We start from the raw sequence: 21,003 nt of genomic DNA, 5'->3' as shown, positions 1-21,003 counted from the left end.
GAAGCCAGTAACAAAACGCTTTTGTCTCTCACGGTCTTAGTACTTGTCAACACTTCCTATTTTACCTACCGTCCCTCAACCTTTTATTTCTTATACATTTTCAAAAAATGTAAGGCATTGCATCTATGTATCAGATGTTCCTATACAACTCCCCTGCACAGACCCAGATGTCAGAGGTTAGCTCTGGGAAGGACTGACCAATGGGACCCCATAGAAGCAGGTTGTAGAGAAGCTCATGATTGTTGACCTCATCTTGGCTAGTCCCAGAACAGCACGGAAGGACTTGATAAGCTTCAAGCTGTTTTTTTTTTTAAACCTCTTAATTCTTTTGACTTTCTTCTCTTCCTCCTTCTTCATTGTCCCCTCAGCCCCCTCCACCTAGCTAGTAGGAAACTGTGCACCAAACTTTACACTACTCATCTGAAGGCACAGACTGACTGACTTCAAAAAGTATTGAGGTAGTCTGTCAAGTTCTGTCTGTCTATCCCAGTCCTTGGGTGACCACTGAATATTCAACCATAGGCAAAAGCCTCATGCATGTTGCATTTTAGCTCATACTAAAGTAATATCTGGGACTTCAGGATTCTTGGCCTCTGGATAGCTTGCCTCCGACCTTTGACTAGTTGTTTTAATGTCTATCAGGGAGAGCATTGCCATAGTACAGTTTTAGTAGGCATTTCCTGTCGTTCTTTGTATGCCATTTGTATGTTCTGTGACGATCGTTAGCTTTCACACGTGAACTGTTGGCATTGTCTTAAATTGAGTTTGTGTAGAGAAAATGAATGCTTTATTAACTACTAGGAAAGTGATTCGGTGCTCTGGCAATCTCGACATGTGACTAGAGCTTTGTTTCACGTGTCACTTGAAATTTCTGAAAATGAATTAATCTCCTTTGAGTTTTTTCTTCCCCAAACCCGTGTTTCTCACCTTTGTCTGTGTGCTCAGACTGTCCCGAGACTGGCTCCTGAGAATTCTTGAGGTAGCCGTCTGCTGTTTTGCTCTGAGCTGGGCTGAGGAGTGGGTGGAGCCCTGAGTGAATGTGCATGATTGACAGGAGTACAGCCATGTTAAGGACCTCGATGCCGTAGACTCATGGGGATGGTCGGGCCTTCGCTAGACCTAGTATGGATGTTGACGAACAGTAGATGTTTAGCTCAAGCCAACACCTGTAGAAGGCAGTGCAGCATCTTCCTCTCTGGTGACTGCAGCCTGGGACAGCTCTCTTACACAGACCCCTGGCCGGTATCAGCTGGCTAACTGGTTCCTACTTCTGGTTCCTGCTGTTTGTAATGAACTTGCTGATTTTTCTGGGCTGCTGCTGGTGTGTCTCCATCTGCGTGCATGGTTCATCTGACTCCTGCTTTGCATTGAATATGTCTGACATTGTTTCGTCCCCCACTACTCCCATCAGGTGAAGCTCAAAGTCACACCGGTGGCTTCACAGTGATTCGATGGTTAGTGTAAGGTCGTCCTGCTCGTGTGGCAGTGGCTCTGCTCCAGATCTGGACTTAGTCATCACTCCAGTCCCCCAAGTAAAGCTCTTCTTTCTGTACAAGACAATGTTAAGTGGACATGACTGAGGGACAGCACAATTTGCTGCTCCTGACTGTTCTTGCAGAGGCGTTTAATAGGCAAAGCTAGGAAATCTTACTTCTTTTGAAAGGAGAAAATAAGCAATGATTTTTTTTTCTTGATCATGGTAATTCAAATGTAAGAGGTTTTACTTCACCTATTTGAACTTCTTTTTTTTTTCAATCTTAAGCTCAAGGTTTTTGTTTTAATTTGCATTACCTTACAATGCAGCCTATGATAGTTTCAGAGTATCAAAAGCATTTGCATGATGAGCAGTTACTGAGTAGGGTGTTGATTCCTTTACATTTCATTTTAGGCTGCGTCTTTAGGGACACAGTCAAATCTTGTGCTTTAGAGTCATTCCGAGTGGCCTGAGCTATCACCATCCGCTCCGCACTTACATTCATTTCACATGGTGTGCAAACCATTTATCTCGGTTCTCGTTATCATGTACTAAACAAATGTATATTTATATATCAAATTTGTATATTGTATTCCTTATATTTGTATAATATATTAAACATAATTATTTAATATATAAATTTATAACAATACAGAATTGTATATCACATATATAATATATAATTACATATGTCATATATATAATGTATATTAGTGGGGTTTAGAATGACATTTTTATGTCCATACCAATCAAATCTGGTCTCCTTTTTATCTGTCTTTCTCCTGGCAAGCTTCCCAACTGTGATTGTTCAGTTTTTACATTTATTTGTGTGTGTGTGTGTTTGTGTGTGTGTGTGTGTGTGTGTATGTGTGTGTGTGTGTGTGTGTGTATGTGTGGGCATGTAGACCTTAGGAGAAGATATCAGGCATTTTCTATACCTCTCTACTTTATGTTTTTATTACTATATAATTGGATCACTGCCCCCTCCCTGATGTCCTCCCAACACACATCCCTGTTTTACTCCCTCACACTGATGGCCTCCTTTCGATTATTATTACTGCACATACAATTGCACACACCCTTGACTTATTCAGATAAAAACCCTGTTTATTCTTTGACGATTTCATACATGTTTGCAGTGTATTTTGATCATAAGCACTTCTTTGCTTCTCTGTTCCAAGTCCTCCTAGGTGCCAAAGACTCCCTCCCAGTTTCATATCTTCATGTTTTAAACATACTGAGGCCAAGAAGGACTTCCAGTCTGGGTGTAGGGCCATCCACTGGAGCATGAGAAATCTACCAGGGATTCATCTCTGAGGAAAACCTGACTCTCTGTCCTTCAGGAGCCATCATGCATCACTGGCTCTTCTGCTCAGCGTGGAACTTTGAAAGTTCTGCTTCTTCCCATGCTGGAATTTTGACTGACTTGACCTACACAAAACACACAGCCATGTGTGTGACAGACTTGTCATATATGGAGAACAGGGCTTTTCCTCTCTTTTGAAGTGGTGTCTCCAACTGAACCAGACGCTTGCTGTGTCTGATCAGGCTGGGCTGGCAGGCTCTCCATTTCCCACAGTGCTGGGATGCAGGTGTGCCAGCCTTTGTGTGGGTGCTGAGGATTACCATCCAGTTCCTGATGCTGGCACCAGTCTCTTGAAAGACCCCTGGAGCGGGGAGACCCTCACTCAAGTCTCGGATTGATGCAACCCCCCCCCCCCAAGAACTCACGAGAGACTGATCTTGATGCAATCAACAAGAGGTTTATTGATAGGGATGACAGAAACCAGTGCACTGGGGTCGAGACTTGTATCCCATGCAGGGGTAGAGGAGCTCAACCTCGAATGATTGGAAGAAGGGGTATTTAAAGGAAAAACCTATCGAATCACAAGGAAGAACCTCCTGTTTCTCATAATTGTTCTTTAAGACTTTAATCTAATTTTATTGTTAACCAGTTCCTGCTACTATGGTCAGCTGCTATTATGGTCAGCTGCTATTATGGTTAGCTAGTTTCTGGAAAAAAGTGGCTGAACCAGCTGGTGCAATTACTCTTTCTGTGATCAGCTAGTTTCTGGAACAGGCAGTTCCAGGGCCCGCTTTTGGCTTCAACTTTTGTCTAGGGGGCAATTTTAAACGTTTTCCTTTCATTCCCCACTTCTTCTAATGGCTAGTTCTAATCATAGAACTAAACTTCAGTATCTTCATAATACTGATTTTCTTGTCCTTCTAAAGCATGATATTGTTGGTGTAACATCAAAATCTGTACATCACTCACTCTTTCTCTAACAAAAGTTACAAACTTATTAACGATACATGGCAAGGAGCAAGGGTAAAATTAAGAGTGACCCTATTAATGAGGAGATTAAAGTAGTCAACCAGGGAGATCTATTGAACCATCCTTCCTTGTTGTTCTTCTGTCTCTTAAAAGCAACGTTTCTCTCTTAAGGCAGCACATAGCCCTTCATCTTTGAGGAAGAGTAAATCTGGCCCCCTCCTGTTTTGTACGACCACCAGGTCAGGGATTCCTCGAGCTTAGATATTTATCCGCTATTGGTAAGACACTTGCGGCACAACTTAAGAGAATCAGTAGTCGTTTCCAATTTAGCACCTAAACTCAGCCCTCAGAGTAATTCCTTTGTGTCTTACTAAGTCTTTAGCATCAGGATTCAAATCTGGGCACTATCTGAACCTACACACAAAAGTCATGACTGCCTTTTAGAACTTCTAAACTTATAGAGGTTGTGATCTGAGGCACAATCCCAAGAAGTGTTAGGAGTACTAACATATGCAATGCCTTTACATCATTTGCAATAGAAATCAAGCCTATCCCCACACCTGTGATTGGGGGACCTATCTTGATGGAACCCAGGGCAAACATGAAATTCTTGCTTTCAAAGCACACTCCTCAAGTGAGCATTACAGCTCATGTCTCTGATGTATCCACTTAGCTTTTTCTCAGCTCCCAACCCCAAGAGCTAGTACACAGCTGGTGAGGGCTGACACTTGACAGCTGTCAGGGTGGTCAGCAGCACCAGGTATGGTCCTCTCTAGCAAGTCTCAAGTGTCTGGACCCGATGTTGTCATACTTGGATGGAATCTCTGACCTGGAACTTGTGAGATGTCTCAGGGGTCCTCAGGACATAGGCTATTGCCAGCTGTGATCAGACTTCTTTCTGTATCACATGCATGTCTTTTAGCCTGGCATACAAATCATTATTACTATGACATGTTGTTTCAGTAACATCTAATACAGTCAGAGAAGCTGAGGCCCTGTATTACATTTCAAAGGGGGTAAGGCTGAATCTGGAAGGGATATTTCTTGCTCTGACGAGAGCAAGAGGGGAGTGCCACCCAGTCTGGGCCAGTCTCCATGGTCAATTTGGTCAGGGTCTCTTTTTTTAAAATTTTTTTTATTAACTTGAGTATTTCTTATATACATTTCAAGTGTTATTCCCTTTCCCGGTTTCCGGGCAAACATCCCCCTAATCCCTCCCCCTCCCCTTCCTTATGGGTGTTCCCCTCCCCCCATTGCCACCCTCCCCCCAACAATCTAGTTCACTGGGGGTTCAGTCTTAGCAGGACCAAGGGCTTCCCCTTCCACTGGTGCTCTTACTAGGATACTCATTGCTACCTATGAGGTCAGAGTCCACGGTCAGTCCATGTATAGTCTTTAGGTAGTGGCTTAGTCCCTGGAAGCTCTGGTTGCTTGGCATTGTTGTACATATGGGGTCTTGAGCCCCTTCAAGCTCTTCCAGTTCTTTCTCTGATTCCTTCAACGGGGGTTCTATTCTCAGTTCAGTGGTTTGCTGCTGGCATTCGCCTCTGTATTTGCTGTATTCTGGCTGTGTCTCTCAGGAGCGATCTACATCCGGCTCCTGTCGGTCTGCACTTCTTTGCTTCATCCATCTTGTCTAATTGGATGGCTGTATATGTATGGGCCACATGTGGGGCAGGCTCTGAATGGGTGTTCCTTCTGTGTCTGTTTTAATCTTTGCCTCTCTCTTCCCTGCCAACGGTATTCTTGTTCCCCTTTTAAAGAAGGAGTGAAGCATTCACATTTTGATCATCCGTCTTGAGTTTCATGTGTTCTAGGCATCTAGGGTAATTCAAGCATTTGGGCTAATAGCCACTTATCAATGAGTGCATACCATGTGTGTTTTTCTGTGATTGCGTTACCTCACTCAGGATGATATTTTCCAGTTCCAACCATTTGCCTACGAATTTCATAAAGTCATTGTTTTTGATAGCGGAGTAATATTCCATTGTGTAGATGTACCACATTTTCTGTACCCATTCCTCTGTTGAAGGGCATCTGGGTTCTTTCCAGCTTCTGGCTATTATAAATAAGGCGGTGATGAACTTAGTGGAGCACGTGTCTTTTTTATATGTTGGGGCATCTTTTGGGTATATGCCCAAGAGAGGTATAGCTGGATCCTCAGGCAGTTCAATGTCCAATTTTCTGAGGAACCTCCAGACTGATTTCCAGAATGGTTGTACCAGTCTGCAGTCGGTCAGGGTCTCTTTTAGAGTTCTATTTATTCTCTCTACCTGTCCTGAGCTTTGAGGTCTGTAATATAATTTCCAATTGATCTCTAAATACCTGGCCACACCCTGGCTTACCTTGGCAACGAAAGCCCAGCAGTTGTCTGACTCGATTCCATTGGGCACTCCAAACCAGGGGAAGATTTCTTCTAGTATCTTCTTGATGACTACTGAGGCCATGTCTTGCTTGGTGGGGAAAGCTATCTATTCCTAAAAAGATATCTACAAGTACTCCTGGTTTTATCTCAGTGAAGTTAACTTCGACTTCCCACTAAATTCCCTAGGTTTCTTTGCCCTTTTTGCTTGCTAAGCATTCACTTGCTGACATACCTTACATTTTTCTTCTGTCTCTCTGGCTAAAATCCTAAAGTCTATTACAAATACCTTAACTACTTGGATAAGCTTCTTATCCCCCTAAATGAGTCCATTTGAGTCTTTTGTTTATTCTCTGGGGAGTATAGTTTTCCCCTCAAGTGTGCCATTGTCCTTAAGCAATTTGGGCTTTTCTTCTGTTGTACATTCTAAGTGAGGTCATCCCTTAGTCCAATCCCAGTTCCCAGTGGCTGTCTCTTGCAGGCCTGCAACCAGGATAGGCTCCTGCATAGCCATTTCTCGAGCCACTTGATCTGCTTCACTATTGGCCCATGCCACTGAATCTCTTCCCTCCTGATGTCCCGGGCAATGAATAATACTCACAGTTGCTGGCTTCATCAGGGCATCCAAGAGGTGGCAAGGGATAGGGGCAGTCAGAAATGACCAGGAAGTAGTGGATTCCCCGGCCCACGCCAAGGTCCACAGTTCTTTGAGTAGTCCATAAGCTTTACTACCCTACATTCCTACAATGGACCTTGAGAGCTTGTTTGGAGATTCTAGCATGGGAACACAGCTACTTGTATACCCTTGGCTGAAGACCAGTCTAGCTAACCAAAACCTCAATCATCACAATACAACCCAAAGCAAAATCAAACTCTAATTGTCCAACGTCTGGGATCCATTTACAATCTTCTAGGCTCCTCCAAGGACTTAGGTCACTTCTCCAGCTCTGCCCTTTGTAGCACACACCTTATTTTCTAGGTTCCACATGCCTGTACTCCACTGCTGCTGCTGCTGCTCTTGCTGGTCATCTCATGGTACTGGCACCTCCAAAATGCTCTCTTCTGCTGCAACTAGGCTTTACCAATAGCCTCTCACAGGCTCTCTTCATGGTGCCAAGCCTCAACTCCTTTGCATGACCCCTTCAGTCCTAGGCCATCAATTGCAACTGAGGCTGCACCTTAACACATGACCTTCCATGGCCTCTCACAAAGCCAATCCTCAGCTGCTCTTCATTCCTTCAAAACCAGTACCACCTGGGTGACTCTTACACATTATCAAATCCAGCCACAGCACAAGGTACAACCTTGGCTATCTCTGGAACACAGCCTCTTTGTGCTCTCAGAAAACACTTCCCAGAAGATTTCTCAAAGATGCTGGTCTCTTCTTAATCACCACTAATTTCTTAGCTCCAGCTGACCAACATCAATCGTTTTAGTAATGCAAAGGTTCTCTTTAGTAGTTCTGGTATCTCGTTAATCACAGCTGATTCTTAGCCCCACAACTAAGGTCTTTTTGTCTTTTATTTCCCAATGATTGTTTTAGAACTGAATACTCTGCTCCTGTATCCACCAGAAAGTCTATAGGGGTCCCCTCCACATTTAGGGTTACCCTAGGCTCAGGGTGGGGGGATCCGAGCCCCGTCTCCCCTAATCATCTTTAAGAGCCAGGACCTAGGGGTCCTGCCTTTCTTCTTTGGGCAATCTCGGGCCCAATGTCTTTTTCTTTGCAATATGCATACTAATCTTTCTCCAATGGCTGTCTCTGCATCTCTCTGCTCCCATTCGGTCTTGGTCTTCTATTGCCCAGGTTCCCTGTCTGTCTAGATCCTGCCCTCTCTCTATCTCTGTCTCCTACTACCTCAGCCAGTATTCTAGTCAAGTTTCTTTCTTGCTTACGATCTGCCAATCCTCTCTCTCTTCCCTTTTTCTCTTTCCTGCTTCTCTTCCTCAGTCTCTCTAACGTCACTTTCTCTACAACTTACACTAACTCTCTCAGCGATTTAGCTTAACCCTTCAAGTTTCTGCAACTTTCTCTTCATATCTTTCCTTACCTTAGCCAAATTGGTGGGGCGTTTTTCAGCCCCTCAGAGACCCACCATTGGAGCCTGGTGGTAGACCAGGCACTCCCTACCATCAGGCGTATTGAAGTCAATAGGCAGAAGTGAGGGCCTTCCATCCATGTAACAGCTACTAACAAGCATCTCAAGTGGGATGGTGAAAAACAAGAAGAAAGTCCAGAAAATAGAGGTCCACTGAAGAGGACAAATAGCATTCAGTCACACAGAAAGACAATCAAAAGATTAACAGACAAAAACAGAAGTGTGTACAAAAACAAAAAACAAGCGGTCGCTGTGAGATCTTCACAAATTGAACTGATTCAGATGGGAGCTTCTGTGAGCTCACCACAGACAGATGAAGGGGGTAGCAGATTCCACATCACCCCTCCTTCCCAAGGGGAGCAGATCAAAAATAATGATTAAGTCAAAGGTGCCCTCTGAAGGCCTGCTGACATCAAACACCGGCCACTCCGAGGAGAAAAAAATCTGCCACAGTCCTTTCTTAATCTTAACTGACAGGTTGTGTGCTCTAGTCTTACCTTCAGTCCAATGGTCTAAAGTCAAACTCAGAGGACTCATCACAGTCTGTCCCATCATCACAAATAACCCAAGACACAAACACAGAAAACAAAGAGACAAACTAACAGATCTAACTTCAGTCCAGTGGTCCAGGGTCAAACTCAGAGGGGTCGTCACGGTCTGTCCCATCGTCAAAGTCACAAGTAACACAAAACAGAGACCTAAGACACACAGACAAAGACTAACAGACACCCGTCTCCACCTAGACAGGCAAGACCACTCTGGAAAAACAGACGGCCGGAGGACATTTCACTTCTACAGTCCAGGAGAACTACTGTGTCTTCACCAGCACCTGGACCGCTGGGAGGGTGGGTCTTTTCTCCAACTCCAGGAGAATCACCGAATCCTCACCAGCACCCAGATGGGAATCTCCCAGGCGTCCCTGGGGTCCCTACAGATGTGCCGGATGTCTCCCAGGGTGACGCAGTCGGTGAGCCCCTGGCACGTCTACCAATACTCACACTTCGTCTCTTCCTGAGACACAAGTCTCTGTCTCTACCTGAGACCGAGAGCGACTGCAAAACCAGAATTTGTGAGCAAATACAGACCCAGAGTTCAGCCGGCACAGAAACACAAAGACACAGACAATATCTCACCTCCAAGTGAATCTCCAGAGACGAGGGTGGTCGCCTACCCCGGACGAGCCCCCAAATGAAAGACCTCCAGAGCAGGGAGACCCTCACTCAAGTCTCGGATTGATGCAACCCCCCCTCCCCCCAAGAACTCACGAGAGACCGATCTTGATGCAATCAACAAGAGGTTTATTGATAGGGACGACAGAAACCAGTGCACTGGGGTCGAGACTCGTATTCCATGCAGGGGTAGAGGAGCTTGACCTTGAATGGTTGGAAGAAGGGGTATTTAAAGGAAAAACCAACCAAATCACAAGGAAGAACCTCCTATTTTATGATTAACCAGTTCCTGCTACTATGGTCAGCTGCTATTATGGTCAGCTGCTATTATGGTTAGCTAGTTTCTGGAACAAAGTGGCTGAACCAGCTGGTGCAATTACTCTTTCTGTGATCAGCTAGTTTCTGGAACAGGCAGTTCCAGGGCCCGCTTTTGGCTTCAACTTTTGTCTAGGGGGCAATTTTAAACTTTTTCCTTTCACTCTGAGCCTCCTCTGAACCTTTGCTGACCACTGTTCTACAGACCAGGGCTTTCCTCTTCAGATTGAACTTTTTTTTTAACCTTAAATAATATTATATGATTCCAAAATAAACACAGAAAATGAGGCACACTCTTCTCCGTGTTCTTGGTCCTTATGACTGGTTTTTGATTTGCCGTTCTACTGTTTCTTTTAAAAACTGTAGGGAAATATGGGCTGCCATTCTCACTTCAAAATCAAAACGTAGTAACGTGTGATCACCCACTATAATATGCCTTTTCATGGAGATAATTCTGGATGTAACTCTCTGTTATTACACAGAGAGCTTCATTTATTCAATTTCATTGTTGGCTCCATGTAGAACATCATAGCTGCACACTTACAGATGAGTGGGAGGGCTGGATTTTCTGTCTCCCCACACAGCAATGTAGTGGAGAGCTTTGTGTATCCATCTGCTCTAATTCCCGCCCTCACCTCTTTGGTATGCCATTTAGCTGGAAACCTCTAAGTCAAAACATAATGCATTCAAAACGTTAATGCACTTGCAATTCTGCTAGATTTGAAAATTGCCATTAGCAGAGTGGGGCCATTTTGCCTTTTGGCTATGGACAAATTAGTAATTCACAGCGTTAAACAGCAACTTCTACAGTCAAAGTTACACCACAGGTGGAGTCTAGCTTCCTTTGGCCACCATGCTTGACTGACAACGCAGTTGCCCCTCATACCACAGTCTACCACTTTAATTTGACAGAGGTCAGCACCTCAGCTCTCCTTATGTCCTTGATTTGTTTCTGAGTCTCAGCCTTGGGGATTCACCACGTACTGCTGTCTTCTTTCTGAAGTAGTGTTTGCTACAAAGGAAAGAAAAAAAGAAAGGAAGGGAGGAAGAAAGGAAGGAAGGAAGGAAGGAAGGAAGGAAGGAAGGAAGAAACAAAGAAATTGTAATAGCAAGGTAGCTGCCAGTTCATGTGACCTGACTCAAGCCTTATCCTCTGTTTACTGATGCTGGCAGACTTAGCTATTCATTCAGACTGCCTGTGTTCTACTCCTGCCTCTCTACTCAAGGGTTGTGCTCACCATCTGTGAGTTACTCCACCTCAGTCCCCTCAGCCGAAACGTGGAATCAACAGTAAGCACCTCACACTGATTTGCAAAGATTACAACAAAGAATATATCCAGAGTCCTTAGAGGAGTGTCAGGTGTGTTGTCACAGATGGATTCTTTTCCTCCATTTGAGTGGAAATCAAGAACACGTGAGGTTAGCTACCTTGGTATTGGTAATACTGTGCTCTTAAATGCCAGAGGCTGAGTAACTTGACTTTCAACTCCATAGACTTACAGTTCCAGGTTTAAAGACTTTCATATCCAGGCTTATAGACTTATAGCTCCAGGCTTAAGAACTTATAGCTTCATGCTTGTAGACTTATAGCTCCAGGCTTAAAGACTTACAGTTAGAGGCTGTGGTAAGCAGCAATTCATAGTTCTAGGCTTTTAAAATCAGAAACTTATGGCTCTGTGCTCTCAAAGTGAGAGGCTTATTGCTCTGCTGGACTTTGGGTGCCAAGTGGTCGTCTTATAACTTCTAATCTTTGAGTGTTAGGAGCCTCTTAACTCCACTTTGTGATTCCTTGGCAGCCAGAAATGACCATTCCTGGTAGCCCTCTGGAACTCCTTCAATGGCTACTCTCTAAGACAACATTTGCTACAGTGAGTCAGCAGAAGAGGCTGCCAACTGTCAATCAAGCGGTCCAAAAGCTTCCATGCAGTCTTGACCGTTTAAAGATGAGAAGAACGAACTGTGCCAACAATCAGCCCTAAAATGAAGTTAACACTTTTTAATGCATGCACATGTGGGTATGTGTGGGTGTCGTCTGTGTGTGCATGTGTGTGTGTTCATGTGTGCTTGTGAATGTCAGAGGAAAAGGTCCTGTTCATCTCGGGCGTATTGTCTCCCTCTTTCGAGACAATTTCTCCTCATCTTAGGCCATAGCTATTAGACTAGAATGGCTGACCAGTAGGCCTTCAGATCCTTCCCTCTCCACTTCCTTAACACTGGGATTATAAGTATGCATTACCATGCAAGACTTTTTCCATGGGTTCTGGGCATTGAATTCTGTCTTTGTGTTTACAAGGTAAACTCTTCACCAGGTGAGCTATGCCTCCAGCATACTTAACACCCAGTCAAATGGCCTTAGAGAGGGTTGGGTCTGTGATTTGCTCTGTATTAAGTACTCAATAAAATACCTTTTATTTTTATTGTTATCGTATAAAGTATAAGATTATTAATCTCCTGTCAATCAGACCTGTCTATTTTTGACTCTGGAACTGTTTGAAATAAAATAGCAGGCATTACTGGTCTGAAGGAACACTATCGTTTATGTTAATTGGAGACGCTAGGGGCGTTTGATCTTGAGTCATAGCCACAGTTATAACATTTTTACTTTTATTCACTAGTCTCACCCACTGAACTATTGGTAAGTGAGAGTTTCTATGTCTTGACTTAAGGGAGTAATTTTGAATTTCACAGCTTCTCAAGAAAGACCCAAGCTTTCAGACAGACACTCTTTACTTTCAAAATAAAACTAGCCAACACTCACTCTTCCCGTAGGAGCACTTTTATTCTCCCTCTTCACCATACACATGTACTCCTAAACTTTGAAAATAATCTGCATCTGGAAAGCACACACGCAACTTGCCTAGGGCAAGCTAAAAGTGTGGTTCTCTTGTTGACAACTCTGCTTTTGGCCAACTTGGGAAGATGAGTTGGTTCTCCAGTTGAGCCTGGTACCTTGTTTCTCTATGGGCTTGTTCATCAGCTACTGAGGATATTGTAAAGGTAACACTTGTCGGTGTTTCTCACCAGTGCTGCTGTTTGTTCCTCAGTGCTCCCTTCACTGTACATTTAGTTACATTGTGCTCCCCCTCAGGCCCCTTCCCCAGAGTGTCTCAAAATGATTTCTATGAGTGTCAGATCTCTGATCCGACTCCTAGCCACCTCACTCGGTGCCCAGAACTATGCTGTTTCTCCCCAATGACACATTGTATAGTGGATATCAGCAGAACTCATATCCACTTCCCTCATCTCCAACCTCACAGTTTTACCAGTGACTAGGAAAATGACAGAAATGCTGTACACATAATGATGTTCACTGTACCGGCTGGTTCTGTGTCAACTTGACAAAAGCTGGAGTTACTACAGAGAAAGGAGTCTCCCTTGAGGAAATGCCTCCATGAGACCCAGCTGTAAGGCATTTTCTCAATTAGTGATCAAGGTAGGGAGGACCCAGCCCATTGTGGGTGATGCCATCCCTGGGCTGGTGGTCTTGGGTTCTATAAGAAAGCAAGCTGAGCAAGCCAGGGGAAGCAAGTCAGTAAGTAACATCCCTCCATGGCCTCTGCTTCAGCTCCTGCTTCCTGACCTGCTTGAGTTCCAGTCCTGACTTTCTTTGGTGATGAACAGCAATGTGGAAGTGTAAGCTGAATAAACCCTTTCCTCCCCAACTTGCTTCTTGTTCATGATGTTTTGTGCAGGAATTAAAAACCCTGACCAAGATGCTCACTAAGAAGGAATACATTTAATAAGTATTCTTCTTTTGAATGAGACTGGGACTTTTAATAGCAATTTAAAAAAATGACTCTCCAGGTAAGATGTTTACTTGTTCAGTGCTAATATTTGAATTCTCTCCAAAATTGAGAGAGAGAGAGAGAGAGAGAGAGAGAGAGAGAGAGAGAGAGAGAGAGAGATATGAGAGAGGAAAACTACTGAATGTTCTGGACATAACATCTGTATACAGACAGAACAGTCTTCTGAATTGGAGGTGAGAGACCATGCATTGGATTTCAAAATAAACAAATTCAGGTTAGGTCCTATTGTTTCCTTATGTTGAGGATCCTTGATGACCTGTTTTTTAGTGACAGGAGCAGCAGCAGGAGTAGCAATAAAGACATTGACAATCTAGGCAACAACATGAAGTTTCTTTCCTTGAGAAACTGGGGAAATATATTCTTGGACTTAACTGAGCCAACAGACGTCTCCAGGTTTCTCTCAAAGCTCCACACTGTGTTCTCCACTGATAAAACCTAGGACAGCTCAGACAGAAGGCTCAGTGAGAGACAGCATAATTGTGATAATTGTTCTGGGACAGTCTGCTCTCACAAGAAACATAGCTGTGTTGAATCGGAAGTGATTAATAAAATTGTCTCCGTTCTTTTAGCTACATTTTTCTGGGGTCACTCCATTGGCCTCTGTCTACATGTTCCCTGAGGAACAGAGTCGTCAAAGGCTCAAGCAAGATCATCCACCAAGGCCGCTATTCTCTTGCCTGGTCTTGCAGGTGATGGTGATGACCTACAGAGGGCAGCAGAGTCCCGTCCAGGAGTAGTACATGGTCTGTACTGTATGTTTGGCTGTTACTAAAACAGAGAATGTTGAATTTTATTAATCAGTTAGCACTATTTTACTAATGTATCAAAATAATTATTAGAATCTACCACATTCTGGGTAATAATAATATCAAAGTCTCCAAGGCCACATATTGGGTGCTTTTCTCCAGATCTTTTTCTTTGTGGCTTCCCCTCCCCCTTCTGACATTCCTTTGGTCACTTCTCTCAGCTGCTTTCTGATCACCTTAGAAACTGACAGGGATGCCGAAGTGTAGCTCCTCACAGGTAGCTCCTCACAGATGATGGCTTCTGGCAGGCATCGGGGTCGGGGTGAGGAAGGACTAAGTTTTCTTTCAGGGATACCCACCGGGAGTTTGTCCTTGCTCAGTGAATATATAGGCAACACAAATTAAACGTGACTTTTTCCTTTTCTTTCTTTTCATTTTTTAAAAATGTGATCCAGGTGCATCATGAGAAGTTTCCAAATAACCAATAAAAATATTATATTTAAAAAAAATAAAAGAATGAGCTCGCTTGTGCCTTAGTTCAGGAACCTTCTAGGTTTCTCAGGGTCCCTCCGTGTCTGGTGCCTCCCATCTTCCTCCCGTTCACTTTGTCTGTCTAAATCTCCATGCTGTGTCTCAGCCTCTTCTCCAGCTTCAAATGACATCATTTACTCACACAGCTCAATGCTTTACTTCAAGGAGGACAAAGACTCCACATCGGGTTTATACTGAGTTTTAACTTATAGTGTGAACGTCTGGCAGTGCCGTCATTTGCTCTTCATAAATATAATTTATAATGGCACAGAGTGCTTACAAGAACTACTATAAAAAAGTCCCTGCCAGACTTTAGTTACAGGAAAAAAAAAGTCTATAAATGGATTTTGGGGGGAGGCAGCATAATATTTTGAAAATTGCCTGGAAAAGGACAGTGTATCAAAATGACAAGCTAAATACAGGCGCCCACTTCCTCCTCCTTTCCCACATGCCTAGAAATGATAGAAAAAGAGGACATCTTTAAAAAGGAGTAAATCATAACAACCTTGCAAAAATAAGAGAGGCTTTACTTCGGTGGAGAACAGAAGTGCAGCCGCCGTGGAAGAAAGTACAGACTGAGCATGCGCAGGAGGACGAGGGTCTTTGGAGAGTAACAAGGCAGAGGGAAGTCACTTGCTTTGGAACACTTTGTGGAGCTGACTGGCACTCCCCTTCTTGTGCAGAGCGATATGTAGATTAACATCTTTTAAATTCAGGCAAAGGGAGTATGGAGCCTTCCTGCGATGTGCTTTGGTGGCTGGCATTAACAGAGAGGATACGCTTGAATGGATTTGAGATAATGTTTTAAAATGACTGGATCACCTGGGCTTCCTCGTCTGGCCTCAGTGGGAGAGGATGCACTTAGCCTGCTGAGACTTGATGTGCCAGGGTGGGGTGGTACCCATGGCCGGAGGCTCCCCTCTCTGAGTAGACGAGGAGATGGGGAGAGGGGTTTGTGAGGGTGGAACTGAGAGGAAAGGGGGGGTGAGGGCTGCAATTGGGATGCAAAGTGAATAAATAAAGAAATTGATGATGAAAAAAATAATGGATTAGAGGTGTGTGTGTGTGTGTGTGTGTGTGTGTGTGTGTGTTTGTGTGTGTACCAGATTACTTAATTACTGAGTAACCAGTATCATTTAGAAGTGTAAAAATAGCACCCATTTATTATCTCAGTTTCTATGGGGTCAAGATCCTGGGAACCACTTTGCTCTCTGATCTGTACTCTGCAGCAGGGCATCTCCTGAGGCTATGGACTCAGTCTCATCCATGACCAAGTCCATTGCTGGCAGAGTTCAGGACCCTGCGGTCTAGTACATCATTGACTGATTTTTTTTTTCACCAGGGATGAAATTTCTCCCTACTCCCCCTTCCCCTCTGCTTCCTTCCCCCTCTCCCTTCCATTCCCCTTTTCCTTTCCTCCTCCTCCTCCTCTTCCTCTTCTTCTTCCTCCTCCTCCATTAGACATCAACACCTTGTGGCATTCAGTGGACGCTCTCCATCCTTCTCAGACCCATCATGACGTTAGGTTGTGTGAGCTTCATGCATACAGTCCCCACCATTATGAGCTGATATGTGCAACTGTGTTATCGTGTCCCACAAATATTGTTTTGTGATAGATATCCACTTCCTCTGGTTCTTGGCAATCTTTCTGCTGCTCTTCTGTAAAGATCCCTGAGTCTTGAGGGGCAGAATGCAATATAGACGTTCCATTTAGAGCCAAGCACTTCACGGACTCTTGTTTTCTGCACTGTGGCTGGCTGCTGGTCTCCGTATTACTTGCCGTCTGCTGTTTCACTGGCGAAAGCACAAGATGCAGGTGGACCTACAAGGGTGGAGACTAACAGGGACGATGCCTTTTGTGTGGATGAAGGACAGAGGGGAGCATCCTGGCTCTAATGTGAGAAAGGAGAAACGAGTAACGAGAAGTGAGCCCGGAAACCGATCATGGCGTTTAACCTTCATTTCCTCTAAGAACAGGAAGTCACCGAAAGCTTTTTAGGTGAGGTGAAGTAGTTTATCTTGGAAAGGTTGCAGTGGCAGAAGAATCCTACAGAGAAGTGAGGACAGAAGAGGAGAGCAGTGGCTGGCTGTGGCCCAGAGTCCAGAATAGGGGTGCTGGGGTCTGAACATGTGGCGACAGTGGGGACGGAAGAAGCTGCTGGAATTGAAATATATTTTTTGAGGTATAACTGACTAGGCCTGGTGACAGGCTAGATGAGGAAATCACGATGAAGAAGAAAATTAAGTTCCGCTTCAAGAAGTAAGGTGCCTGCTATTTACTGAAACGTGACAGGCTATCCAGAAAAGGAGGAAAAGGAAGAGGCTGAGTTTTCACATGTTCAAACTCATTTGTACACGAATGCTCACACTATCGGGACTGCTAGCCCCACTGTATAGATAAACTACACGTCTGTTGACTAATGAACCAATGAGCAGATGTGCGGTGGGGTGCCGTTTGGAAATAAAAGGGATGAGTTACTGATAAGAGCTACAGCACAGAGAGCTGAGGGGAGAGAAGCCAGGCGTGGCAGGCCTCAGACTATGTGGTTCCGCCAGTGCTAAATTTCCAGATTGGGGGAAATCCATAGCTTAATGGTGGAGAATGGGAAATGAATATCACCACCCTTTTGGGTTGATCAAAGTGATAGCTATTCAACCCTTAACACACTAAAGCTCAAAGAAGTATATTTCTTAAGGGAACACACACACACACACACACACACACACACACACACACACACACACACACACCACACCCACACCTACACACATAATCTTATTTTTCTATTAATAATAGTTACATAATATCTACCTTTTCTTTACTCTATCCAAAGCCTCACATAAAACCTTCCTTACTCCCTTTCAAGTTCATAGCTTCTTCTTGTAAAAAAATGTGTTGTTAGCTGTGTTGATGTGTGCATATGTGTATTACTAATATACAACCTGTACAGTCTGAATAACCTTACTCACACGTAACATTCAATACTGCATAACCTGTCAGTGTGCTCTTGCCTGGGAAGATGCTTTCTCCTGCTCTTGGCATTCCTTAGTTGCCTGTAGTTCTTTGCATAGGGCTGAGACCTCCTGAGCTTTCCACTTGGCATGGCCATTGACGCCACCCTTGTCCAGATCATGCTTAGGTAGTCTGATTGGTGAGATGCTGTGGATGTAGCCTCCGGCATTACGAGGAGATGCATCCTCACAGCAAGCTGTTTCACGTGACTTACATTTCGACAGAGATATTATCAAACAACGTCTGAGATGGTAGTCTGGTCTGGGTTTCCAGAAAGTGAGGTCTCAGAGAAAGGGTTGCTTGTGACCATGTCTTTAGGAGCAGGGACAAGGCAAAAGGAGAAGCAAGCAGGAGGATCGGGATTTCAGATGACGATATATGAGCATGCTGAGCACAGCAAAGCCGTGGGCCAGGTTCCGTAGGCTCATTCCTCAAGATGCTGTGCCGTCATGGGCTTTGGTTAAGGGTTTATCTGTGGGACCTGTCTGGCCTCCTGCCTCGATTACCCAGTCAAGCACCACCTAGACTCCTCAGGGAGGTGATAACTGTTGCTCAAGGAGGGAGGTGGTGAGGGTTACAGCTTTGTACCTGCTTGAAGCAGCTTAGAATTTACAGCAAGAGGATTCCTGTATGTGCAGCTATATAGATCAGAAAGGATAGGAGAGGTGGTGTGGTACCCCGATGCCCTATACAGATAGTCACTAAAAAATGACAAGGGGCAGAACATAAATGACAACCTCAATCCTTTCCAGCCTCCTTTCTTCCTTAGATACTGTTTATCAATTTTTCTTTAAATGACATATGTGTATAAATAAGCAAATAAAAACAATGCTCTAAATAAATTCTTATTTTTTTCCAGTGATAATTAAGGGTTTTCTTTGAAAGACTAACATGACAAGCTTCCCCTCAGTTACATCAGTGATTGCTTGTAGAAGAACAAAGGGGGAAAAAACCTACTGGGCGGTCTGAAATAACAGCTGATCAGATTTCTCAGTCTAAGACATCCAATCTATGTATTTAAAAGTCTCTTCAACTCATGTGAGTTCTAAAACATTTTTACATTTCCCCTCATTACATTTAAGAATATGATCTTTTAGAACATGTTTTCAAAACCAATATTAACGTATGTTTAAGATATACTGTTATTGACATGTAATGACAGCACCCATTCTTGACGTACAATGTGAACATTAACTTACGTGTATACACGGTTTAGTGATTAAATTGGGGTAATTAGCATATTTAGCATCTCTCGAATCCATCAGCTCTCCGTGGAAGAGAGGAAGAGAGCACTTGGAAGCCTCTTTTCTGGGAATTCTGAAATGCACAAAATCTTGTGGCTGACCATTGTTAGCTTTTTTTCATCTTTATTAAATTGGGTATTTCTTATTTACATTTCAAATGTTATTCCCTTTCCTCGTTTCCAGGTCAACATCCCCCTAACCGCTCCCCTTCCCCTTCTATATGGGTGTTCCCCTCACCATCTTCCCCCCATTACCACCCTCCCCGCAAGAATCCCATTCACTGGGGGTCCAGCCTGGGCAGGACCAAGAGCACTACCACAATTTTCTCTGCTTGTCTGCAGCTTAGCACCCAGCGGCCAGTCCTTCCCGGCCCCTCAAAGTGGTGCTGACTTTACAGCATGGGATTTAGGGATTCTCTCCACCCTTTCCCACATCTTTTGGTGTGTTCTTTGGTGACGCCACGTTTCCATGCTTCCACATTTCTCCTGTGTTCACACTGTCTCTGCGATTTTACAGAGCTGCTTTTCTAGGGAGAGACGTCTAACGAGGTTGTGTGTTAAGATGTTGCTTGTGTGGGGCACGCTGTTGTGGTTGCAGGTGGGTCCGCACAGTTTCTGAGCGGCAGTGATCTCATCGAGGTTTATGAATTCTTCAGTGGCCTTTTCTGGAGTCTAGGCTGTTGCTCCGATGGGTGAGTCAAATAGCCTCCTCACTGAGGTGTGGTTGCTAAAGAAAATGAAGGAGCTACGCTCTACTGCGTCAGGTGTGACCTTTGTTGGAGGGGCTTGGCCAAAGGCTAGCTATTTTCCTGTGAGTGTTGTGTGTGACCTCTACACTGGAACAGGTTGTCTGTCTCAAGAGCATGCAGGCATCAGCGAGACTTGGGGTCAAACACAATTCCTTCTACTGAGCGGGACCTTCCGTTCCCAGGCAGAAGGGAGCATAATGGGCTTTGGTGGAAGTTCGTGCTGCTTTAAAGCCTACACTTCCTGGGCTCACATCGTGACTGTGTTGTTTGTATGGTACAGTGCAGTGGTGGTATATATCCCTTCTTTTAAAGTCTGTCTGGGTTGTTTAGTGTGTGTAAGGGACATAAACTATCTCCTGCCAGGTATGAAGTAGAGTCGTACTTCCTAACATGAACTCTGAGAAGAGGTCAGAGTCTTGATGGCTGCAGAAGCTCTCCAGGCACTAACTAGTGCTGTCTGTGGCGGTGTTCCCTGCCTGTGATAGTTCAGGTCATGAGAGCTCTACTCCTTAAGTCTCTGGGTCGTAAGTGTGCACCAGCTCTGTTCACCAGCCCAAGAAATGAGAGTGAGGTGGATATGAAGTTGTTTAGGTCTTTCAAAGCATGACACTTCGGAATAGCTTGCTCCTGCAGCCAAAATGAGCCTTCCTGGCTGGCAGGGTCAAGAAAAACAGCAGGATGGATTGCGTATCTGACATGCTTCACAAGCTGCCCTTTTAAAGGATTTAATGACATCACAGATGCATAGGGAAGCCACTGGGATAATGCTTGGAGAAGTTACGTGGGTTTGCAGATTGATTCTGCTGAGTGGTAAGTAGGTCACCTCAGGCAATTTTCTTCACCTTTTCTGGGAGCCATTTTCATATAAAATACCACAATACTCACATCATAGGATCATTGTGAAAATTAAATTAGTGTTTGTCAAGTGCTTGGAAGAGTGCACAGCACATCTCATCTCTTTATCATTTAGCATTCTATTTGGAAAATATATAGATAAACGTCATAGGTAGTGTGTAGAGCAGAGCTTATGAGCTCCTAATGAGTATTCATTATTACTCATATTTAGAATAAAAAATAAATACTGAATAATAATAAAATATTTGGCTGAGATCTTGTCCCAGGAAAGTCTAAAAGGACTCAGGAAAACAAGTAGAGAGGAGAGAAAATGAACCGTTTTCTTTTGACTTGGATTAACATAAATAGTCCATTGAGGGGGATTTT

The 21,003-nt window shown here is 44.1% G+C and overlaps 1 protein-coding gene across 2 annotated transcripts in view; it reads left to right on the top strand.

Annotated features, from left to right (window-relative positions):
• The window catches only part of LOC108352304 (uncharacterized), a 300,039-nt gene that overhangs the window by 173,572 nt on the left and 105,464 nt on the right, over positions 1–21,003 (top strand). The gene's annotated exons all lie outside the window — the stretch shown is intronic.

The sequence above is a fragment of the Rattus norvegicus genome, chromosome 11, assembly GCF_036323735.1.
Source record: "Rattus norvegicus strain BN/NHsdMcwi chromosome 11, GRCr8, whole genome shotgun sequence".
NCBI lineage: Eukaryota > Metazoa > Chordata > Mammalia > Rodentia > Muridae > Rattus > Rattus norvegicus.
Note: the sequence above shows the minus strand (reverse complement) of the source record. Positions and strands in the feature narration are given on the sequence as shown.